At 49.0% G+C, this 9,746-nt stretch overlaps 1 long non-coding RNA gene across 2 annotated transcripts; it reads left to right on the plus strand.

Moving 5' to 3' along the window:
• The first annotated feature begins 832 nt into the window (after window positions 1–832).
• Window positions 833–6,074, plus strand: LOC144223031 (uncharacterized). Of its 2 annotated transcripts, XR_013332530.1 has the most exons (5): window positions 833–1,258; window positions 1,912–2,022; window positions 2,724–3,117; window positions 3,828–3,914; window positions 5,420–6,074. It is a non-coding gene; the product is annotated as an uncharacterized LOC144223031 (long non-coding RNA). The 2 variants fall into 2 exon arrangements; XR_013332531.1 differs by lacking the exon at window positions 3,828–3,914.
• The last annotated feature ends 3,672 nt before the right edge of the window (window positions 6,075–9,746 follow it).

Here is a 9,746-nt window from a genome sequence, read left to right on the forward strand (position 1 = left end):
CTGTGTGCCCCACATACTACCATCAACACGAGTGCGCTGGGGGCCCTGCCCTGACACCCCCATCCTTCCACGTGGCCAGACTAGGTTTCCCAACTGTGAGGGCACAGTGAGCGGCAAACTTCAAGAGGCACCTAAATGGGGGAGGGGAGATAATAACACTACTTCACAAAGCAAACGGTCCATTTCCAAAGGGGAGAGGGTGTTCAAAGGAAAAAAAGAAACCACTCAACTTCTGTTGCAGACATGGGAGGGCTCAAGCCACCCACTGGGCAGGGGCAGCATGCGCTCCGGAAGGTGCCGAGAATAAGTGGTAGGTGTTTGGTGGTGGTGGTGGTGTTTCTAAACCCTTAAGTTTTAAATGAACTATGTTACGAAGAGAATTGTGATGGGACCCGCGGTATACACGCTTTTTCCTACAGGCATAAAGCACGCCCCCTCGGCCTCCCTTCCTCGGCCATTCTTCAGGAGTGCGGGAAGCCGCCAGCAGGCAGGGCCCTGGGGCTGCTCGGGTCCCTGCAGGTGCCAGTACCGAAGAAGACCGGGTCTCTCGCCGTCCTCTCCGCCAGTGCTGTGCGGCCTTGGGGTGGGGTCACGGCGTGCCCCATCCCGGGCACCCCGTCAGGAAAGGAGCTGGGACGCAGAAAGGGCACTCGCGGGGGCAGCCCCCGATCGGCCGGTGGCACAGTGGCGCGCGCACACACGTACACACACACACACACACACACACACACACACACACACATTCTGGGGACTGTCACAGCGCCAGGTGATCCAAACCAGAATAAGATCACCCGTGCTCCTAACCTGCTCANCGGGTGGCCGGTTCCGCGAGCCCTCCTGCGGTTCCGCTTCCTCTTCTTTCGGGTCCCAGCGGCCGCGCGGGCCCGGGGACCGGTGGCGCTGCCGGGCGCCGAGCCGCAGGGTGGGTACGCCCTGCCACCCTCGCGTTCCGTCTGCCGCCCCCTCTCGGATCCGAAGGGGCGAAAGGGAATCTCCGCGCGTTACTCCCCACCCCCAGCCCACCTCGGGACCTGGAGGGAGGGGCGGCCCCACCCACCCGGTCCACCCGGATATTGACCCGCCCGGCCTAACACGGGCACACGCGCGGAGTCCTTCCCTCTGCCTTCCCCGCCGAGCCAGGGCCGGACGCACGCACACGGTAACCTGGAAATGAGTGCTACGGTCAGAGCAAGTAACAGGGCAGGAACGCCCCCCAGGTTGTCCTGCATGCGTGGTAGGGGACAGGTGATTGTCACAGGTAAGCTTGCCCGAGGAGTGTTCACGCTGCAGAGTTACGGTGAATGCATAATGGACACCAGGGAGGGGGCTGGACTGGGGCAAGAGAACTCCAAGCTTCCTGCAAGTGCCTCCTTAAATTGAGTGCCCTGGGCGCCTTACTTGCCTCGCCCTAATCCCTACACGGAGGGACCCATAAGTCTGGCAAGTCAAAGCTAGTGGTGTTACCATACAGCGCCAGGCACCCGGGAACCAGAGGGAAATCAACAGATATTTACAATCATTGTGAAGTATATATTCTCTGTGGTCGCCGTAACTTCTTCCCTGCACCCACACCCTAAGATACACTGAGCTGCAACTAGGTCTGTAAAATCTACAACAGTTGCCCTTTCGCAAAAGTAGATGAGTTGCACTTTCTTCACCCCACTAATAATTTTTGTGAGTATAAATATCCAACGCAATCTGGAAGTTTCTAAAATTACCTAGAAAAACAGCTTCGAGGAGCTCAGGCACCACACACACACACACACACACACACACACACACAGGGCGATAGACTGATAGGCAATCCTCATCCAGAGGATCTACAAACCCATAAAGCAGATGAATAATTCAGTTAAGTGGAATAGAGTCAGCTCTCATGCGGGCAGTTCCCCAAGCCTGACCCCTTTCTAGCTTCAGATTCTTCCAGACAGCTTTCAAAGATGGTTTACCTCTACAAATTTTCATGGAGAAGCTTCTGAGGCTGATGGAAGTGGTTGTGCCCAGAATAAATTACGATTCCAGGTACCTATACAGTAAAGAAAGGAAGGAAGGGAGGGAAGAGGGAGGAAGGAGGGAAGGAAGGAACAGGAAGAAGGAAGGGAGGACGGAAGGGAGGGAGGAAACGGGAAGGAAGGAAAGGAGGGAAGGGGAAGGAAGGAAGGGAGGAAGGGAGGAAGGGAGGGAAAGGAGCACCTAGGTGGCTAAGTTGGTTAAACCTCAGACTTTTGATTTCTGCTCAGGTCATAATCTCACTGTTGGTAGCATCGATCCCTGTGTCGGGCTCTGTGCTGACAACACGGAGCCTGCTTGAGATTCTCTCTCCGTCTCTCTGCCTCTCCCTCACTCATGCTCTCTCTTTCTCAAACTAAGTAAATAAACTTAAAAAAATAAAAATAAGATCCCCAAAGAGGTTGCATGGTAGAAAAGACTGACTCTGAAGCCAGACAGAGCTGAGTTGAACTCAGCTAAAGAGCTAAAGACCTTGTCTTTTAGCCTTATTTTTCTCACCTGCAAAATGGGACCAAATGGTAATACTGGCTGTGATGGGATTGTTTATTTATTCAAAATATTGATCACATCTTCCTATGAGAGCTCCCTCCCTACACATGGACCTCAGGCCAGGGGAATGTAAACAGATGTAATCCTGCACATGCCACCCCCACACGTAAGCTTTTAAGAGCCCGTCATGGTGTTCAACGGTCTTTCTCTTTTCCTTCTACCAGGCTAGTAGCATGTCCGAGATAAAGGATCCCCTTCAATTTGGGCCCTGGAGAGAGAAGACACATGGAACTCAACAGAGCCAGAGCCAGTTAGCGTTGGCCATGTCACATGTACAAAATGCTTGTTATAAACCACTGAGGTTTTAGGAAGCATTTTTGCCACAGCATAACTTTGCCTAAGCCACCTGATACCCTTTTCAGAATGTGATTGTCCATGAAGTCCTTCACAGCTGTTGAAGACTGAGAAGGGAGGCCCATCCTGACCTGTAAATGTCAGTCATCATGTGCCAGAATAACGCCCGTTTGTGGGAGCCTCTGCCACCCGAACTTCCTGCTGAAAGAGGAAGTGCTACCATCAGTCCATCCTGCCCGGCTGACCTGTGACTGGATGAACTAGGTGCAGTAGTTTCTCACCTTAGACGAAAAAATTGAGACTCTTGGGACTACAGTTGAAGCAGGGAGGTCTAAGCTGAAAGCAATGGTCAAGGCTAGTATGCGAGCCTGGTCCAGGCTGCTGTAACAAAGCATCACAGCCCAGTGCTTTATCAGCAACAGAAATGGAGTTTCTCACAGTTCTGGAGGCTGGAATTCCAAGAGCGAGGTGAAGGCATGGTCACTTCCCAGGGAGGACTTTGCAGCGCCCCAGATTTATTGGATCTTCACATGGAGGAAGGGGCTGGGTAACTTGTGGGGGGCTCCGTTAGAGGAGCACAATCCCCATTCATGAGGGCTCTACCCCCTTGATTTAGACTCCTCCCAACGGCCCCACCTCCTAGTCTCACTTTGGGCATAAAGATTTCAACATGTGAATTTAGGGAGAAACAAACATTCAGACCAAAGCAAGTGGGATGGGCCAAGAGCAAGGCAGCTGTGTGGGATCAGAAATGGCCCAAGGAGGGGGATGCCCGGGTGGCTCAGCCGTTTAAGCATCCAACTTCGGTTCGGGTCATGATCTCATGGTTCATGAGCTCGAGCCCCGCGGTGGGCTCTGTGTTGACTGCTCAGAGCCTAGAGCCTGCTTCAGATTCTGTATCTCCCTCTCTGCCCCTCCCTCACTCAAGCTCTGTCTGTCTTTCTCTCTCTCTCTCAAAAATAAATTTTAAAAAGAAAAAGAAAATGGCCAAGAAGGGAAGTCAGTAGCAAGGACTGGAGTGGACATTCTAAAAGAAGAGGCAGGACCACGAAAGACATGAGGTAGACTCTCTTCCCTCCTGGCAGCCCTCTTCCCTGCTCTCACCCCTGGAGTTCTGAAGTCGAAGTCCCTTCTTCCAGAAAGCTTTCCTTCATCCTCGTGCAGAGAGTAGGGAAAAGATACTTGCAGAATTCTGGTTGGAAAGTCTTCATGTTAGAACAAAACAATTGGACAACAGAAGACAAAATAAATTGGCAAAAATATTGGAATATATGTTTAAAAATACATTTGCAAGCCACCTATATCCAATATAAGGGCTTACTGCTTTACCCAGATTGTATAAGTCATTAAGAAAAATAAAAACACAGAATGACTGGAAATCTAACAGCTGTTTGTGAAGCGATAAATGACGAGAAATAAAACTAACATACCACACCTCTTAAAATAATGGGCAAGGGTGCCTGGGTGGCTCAGTCAAGTGGCCGACTTCAGCTCAGGTCATGATCTCCCGATTTATGAGTTCGAGCCCCCATCTGGCTCACTGCTATCAGCACAGAGCCCGCTTCACATCCTCTGTGCCCCTCTCTCTGCCCCTACCCCATTTGCACTCTCTCTCAAAAATAAATAAGCATTTAAATTAAGAAAATAAAAAGTAGGAGCACCTGCGTAGCTCAGTTGGTTAAGCTTCTGACTTCCACTCAGGTCACGATCTCACAGGGTGTGAGTTCAAGTCCTACATCTGGCTCTGTGCAGACAGTACAGAGCCTGCTTGGGATTTTCTTTCTCTACCTCTGTCTCTGTCCCTCCCCAACTCATGCTTTCTCCCTCAAAATAAGTAAACTTTAAAAATTAATTAATTAAAAGATAAAAATTTAAAAAACAAAACAGGCAGATTCAGCAGCCCCTAGTAAGGAGCTGACTGCCCCATCTTCTACTCCAGGTGGAGAACCACATGGTCTAGGGTTCCTACCACAAGCTTCAGAAGCTCCCTCCTCTGCCTGTGCTCCCACATACAGCCCCAATGTTGACAGAGGATATTCACAGACTAGCAAGAAAGTAGGTAGACACTGACCTAGGTGGCCAGATGGCATGAAGGAAGCCAGTAGAGAGACAACTGTCACAGCCAGACCCCCTCTGACATCAGCTTGGCCACATTTGCATTAGAAACAGCTGGTCTAATGTATTCTTCATCCCAGGTAATGAAAATAATAGCTAATATTTATTGAGCACTTACTATGTGCCAGGAGGGCACTCTTCCAAGTGTTCCTTTTTGTACTGTTTATATATTTTTGAGGGAACGAAAGGGAGAGAGAGCACAAGGGCACAGGGGACGGGGCAGAGAGAAAGGGAGACAGAGGACCTGAAGTGGGCTCTGTGCCAATAGCCAAGAGCCCAGTGCGGGACTTGAACCCACAAACCGTGAGATCCTGACCTGGGCTGAAGCTGGACACTTAACCGACTGAGCCACCCAGGCACTCCCACCAACTCAAGATTTTTGAAATAGTAACTCATTTAATCTTCACAACAACCTCATGAGGTCTAGGTGATTTTTGCTTCTATTTTACAGGTGGAGAAAAACTGGACCCAAGGAATGTGCAGCAGCATCCCCAGATCCTGATGGAGCTAGGATTTGAACTCCGGCAGTTTGCCTGCTGAGCTACAGTCCTCACTGCATTACACCACTTGCTTCAGGATAGATCCAGTTTCATGTCTGCTACTTCACAGAACCACTGGAAGTTCAGCATCGCGCCTGTTTCTTATTTGTGTTCATTTAGAGAATGAGACTCCCAGCGCTGCTCTGAGGGAAGCAGAGAAGGAGTCCGGCCGCTGGCCCTCAGCCCCAGAACCTGCACACAGGAAGACTCAACAAAGGTTTCTTGTTTGGTGAACGAAGCCCAATTTTACGAAGAAGAAACAAACTTCCAACTCCGAGTCCAGTGTTCTTGTCAGTATCGCCTGTTGCCCAAACTGGTGCTGCGATGTGTACCTGCAACTTTACCCCCCACCATGGGGGGCATGGACAGCCCCTCGTCCTGTGAACAAGCAGCTCCACTCGGAACATCCCCAACGGTGACATCCAGGGAAACCAAACAGGGCCTTTATCGTACAGCTATTATATTTTACTCATCTTCATGCGTCTTAACATAGAACATGTATAATATCAACATGTTTGTATATGAAATTGTATGTATCACACATGATTAATATTTATATGTATTATATTCACCTCTTATGTGTATTATATACATTATATTAACATTTTTCCAAAATGGAAGTTATGTCATTACTTTGACTATTAATTTTATTAAAATAGACATTCAGGGGCACCTGGGTGGCTCAGTTGGTTAAGCGTCCAACTGCAGCTCAAGGCATGCTCTCTCAGTTCATGAGTTTGAGCCCCACATCAGGCTCTCTGCTGTCAGCATGGAGCCCGCTTTAGATCCTCTGTCTCCCTCTCTTTCTGTCCACCACTCGCTTTCTTTTTCTGAAAAATAAATAAACATTTTAAATAAATAAATACATAAAATACACACTCAGGACGCCTGGGTGGCTCTGTCAAGAATCTGACTCTTGATTTCAGCTCAGGTCACGATCAGGGTATTACACTGTTGATGTGCCCCCAATGTAATCATTCCAGTACTGATGAACACTAGGATGCTTCGAACTTTTGTTATTATAATTTTTTAATGTTTATTTATTTTTTGAGAGAGAGAGAGACAGAGTCGAGTGGGAGGGGCAGAGAAAGGAGACACAGAATCTGAAGCAGGCTCCAGGCTCCAAGCTGTCAGCACAGAGCCTGACAAGGGGCTCGAACTCACAAACCAGGAGATCACAACCTGAGCCAAAGTCAGATGCCCAATTGACTGAGCCACCCAAGCACTCCTAAACTTTTGCTATCATTTAAAAAAATGCCACTTGAGTAATTTTTTCCAGTAAGTGATTTCTTTAAGAGGCTGGAATTGCAATGACTGGGGCAAACTACACCCTATGTTATAAATACAACTCCTTTAATACAAAATGACTCCCAAAACGTCTGAATCAGTTTTAACTGTGCTGATCCTGACTGGGTCTCCTCACATGTTTCAGCCTAGGCTGGCTGGTCCAGGTTGGCCTTGGCCTTGGGGCATCTGGAGCCCCAGCAGCAGAGGCCGGCCCTGTTCCCACGGCACGGAGGCCTGTGGAGACGGGAAGTGCGCAGAGAAAGCCTCTTGAAGCCGCATCTGAGAACTGGCATCAGGCTTCTTCCTGCCACATTTCAGGAAAGAGTGCTGACTTTCTGCACCACATGGGGAGGGTTATGAGGGCCGTGTTCCGGGGCCCCCGAGGTAAAAGGGAAACTTGCACAATGGAAGGAGCCATTGATGTCCTTAATTTCCTTGGGGCAGGAACCCATTTAAGCTGTTAAACAGAAAATAGATACAAGGTTACTGAAAAATAAACAAACAAACAATGCTAGATCAACTAGATGTTTTTGTGCCGAAAACTAAAAGACCTCTACCTCACACTTTGTATAAAAATTACCTCAGTGAAGGGGGACCCGGGTGGCTCAGTCAGCTAAGCATCCTGCTCTTCATTTCAGCTCAGGTCTTGGTCTCAGTGTTGTGAGTTGAAGCCTCATGTTGGGCCCCGTGCTGGGCTTGGAGGCTACTTATAAAAAAAGGTTAAGCATCAGTTGATTAAGTGTCCGACTTCAGATTAGGTCATGATCTCATGGTTTGTGAGTTTGAGCCCTGCATTGGGCTCTCTGCTGTCAGCACAGAACCCGCCTCGGGTCCTCTGCGCCCCCGCCCCTCTCTGGTCCTCCGCCTTGCACACGCACATGCACGTGCACTCTCTCGCTCTCAAAAATAAACATTTTTTTAAAGGGAGATTTTTTTTGTAGCCCCTCTGGAAAACAGTGTGGAGATTCCTCAAAAAAGTAACAATAGAACTCCCCTATGACCCAGCAATAGCACTGCTAGGAATTTACCCAAGGGATATAGGAGTGCTGATGCATAGGGGCACATGGACCCCAATGTTCACAGCAGCACTCTCAACAAGAGCCAAAACATGGAAAGAGCCTAAGTGTCCATCAAGGGACGAATGGATCAAGAAGATGTGGTATATCTATACAATGGAATACTACATGGCAATGAGAAAGAATGAAATCTGGCCATTTGTAGCAACGTGGATGGAACTCGAGGGTGTTATGCTGAGCGAAATCAGTCAGGCAGAGAAGGACAGATACCATATGTTTGCCCGTATAGGAGGATTAGGAGGAACTGAATGGAGGACCATGGGGGAGAAGAAGGGGAAAAATAGTTGGGGAGAGGGAGGGAGACAAACCATGTGAGACTCTTGAATGCCAAGAACAAACTGAGGGCTTATGGGGGTGGGGCAGAGAGGAAGGGTGATGGGCATGGAGGAGGGCACTTGTGGGGATGAGCACTGGGTGTTATATGGAAACCAACTTGACAATAAACTATTTTTAAAAAAGGGTTTTTTTTTTTTAAAAAAGGGATCAAAAACTAAAATGTGAGGGGCACCTGGCTGGCTCAGTCGATGGAATATGCAATTATCTCTGGTCGTGAGTTTGAGACCCACATTGGGCATAGAGATTACTTAAAATAAAATAAAATAAAATAGCCTAAAATGCAAGATGTAAAACTATTAGACCTTTAGAAGAAAACATAAGAGAAATTTTTCTGAACTTGGGTTAGGAAAATGGAGCAAAAAAATGTTACCTTCTGTGAGAAGGGAAAGCTGATGGGGAAGGCAGAGGGTTCTGAGGGGGAGTCAGGAACCACAGAGAATTATTCCCAGGCCTGGAGACCCAGTCAGGGAACTTGCAACTGGGCTGCAACGTGCCCGACTGGCTTTTATCATTGTTGTGGCCCACTCTTTCCTTCATGCCTTCTGTTTGCTCCTGGTTTTTTTTTTAATCTTTATTTTATTATTTTTTTAATGTTTTATTTATTTCTGATAGACAGAGACAGCATGAGCAAGGAAGGGTCAGAGAGAGAGGGAGACACAGAATCTGAAACAGGCTCCAGGCTCCGAGCTGTCAGCACAGAGCCCAACACAAGACTCGAACCCACGAGTCGTGAGATCATGACCTAAGCTGAAGTCAGACGCCCAACTGACTGAGACACCCAGGTGCCCCTGTTTGCTCCCTTTTTGAACAGGGGCATCTAGGGCACTTACCCTCCACCTGGGTTGCTACCCCATGTTGGGGGAGAGGGAGCAGATGACCGGCTTCTTCCATCTCCCAAGAACTATACTCAAGGAGCTAGGCCTGTGGAGCCTCTGGCCTGCACCACACTCCGATGATGAGATTCTGGACTTCGAGCTGGTGCAGTGATGGCACGAGACCGTGGAGGACTGGATGAGTACGTTCTGCATATGGGAGGAAGAGAGATCATTTGTGGCCAGAGGGCGGGCTATCGTGCTTTCAAAGACCTGTCTACACCTTCTAGGGTAGCCTCTCCTCAGGAGCTGGAGCTAAATTCCTCTCCCCTTGAGTGCGGAATGGACTTGGTTGCCCACTTCCAATGACTTGAAAATGGCAGAAGTGACACAATGTCACATTCAAGGTCAAGTTAAGAAAAGACCATGGTTTCTGACTTAGGTGAGTCCCCCTTCCCCCTTCCCCTTTCCCCTTTCACTCATTCTAAGGGAAGCAGGCTGCCGTGTTATAGGGAGCCTCAAGAAGCCTGTGGAGAGAGAGGCCCATGTAGAAGGACTTGGGATGTGCTAGCCACTATGCGAGTCTCCTTGGAAGGAGATCTCCTGAGGCCAGCTAACAGCCGCACAAGTAACCTTGGGGGTAGACCATCACCCTGTCAAGCCGTGGAATGACTGCAGCCCTGACAGACAGCCTGACTGGAACTCCGTGACAGACAGACCCTGCACCT

Source organism: Crocuta crocuta, unplaced genomic scaffold (assembly GCF_008692635.1).
Source record: "Crocuta crocuta isolate KB4526 unplaced genomic scaffold, BGI_CrCroc_1.0 scaffold655, whole genome shotgun sequence".
Lineage (NCBI taxonomy): Eukaryota > Metazoa > Chordata > Mammalia > Carnivora > Hyaenidae > Crocuta > Crocuta crocuta.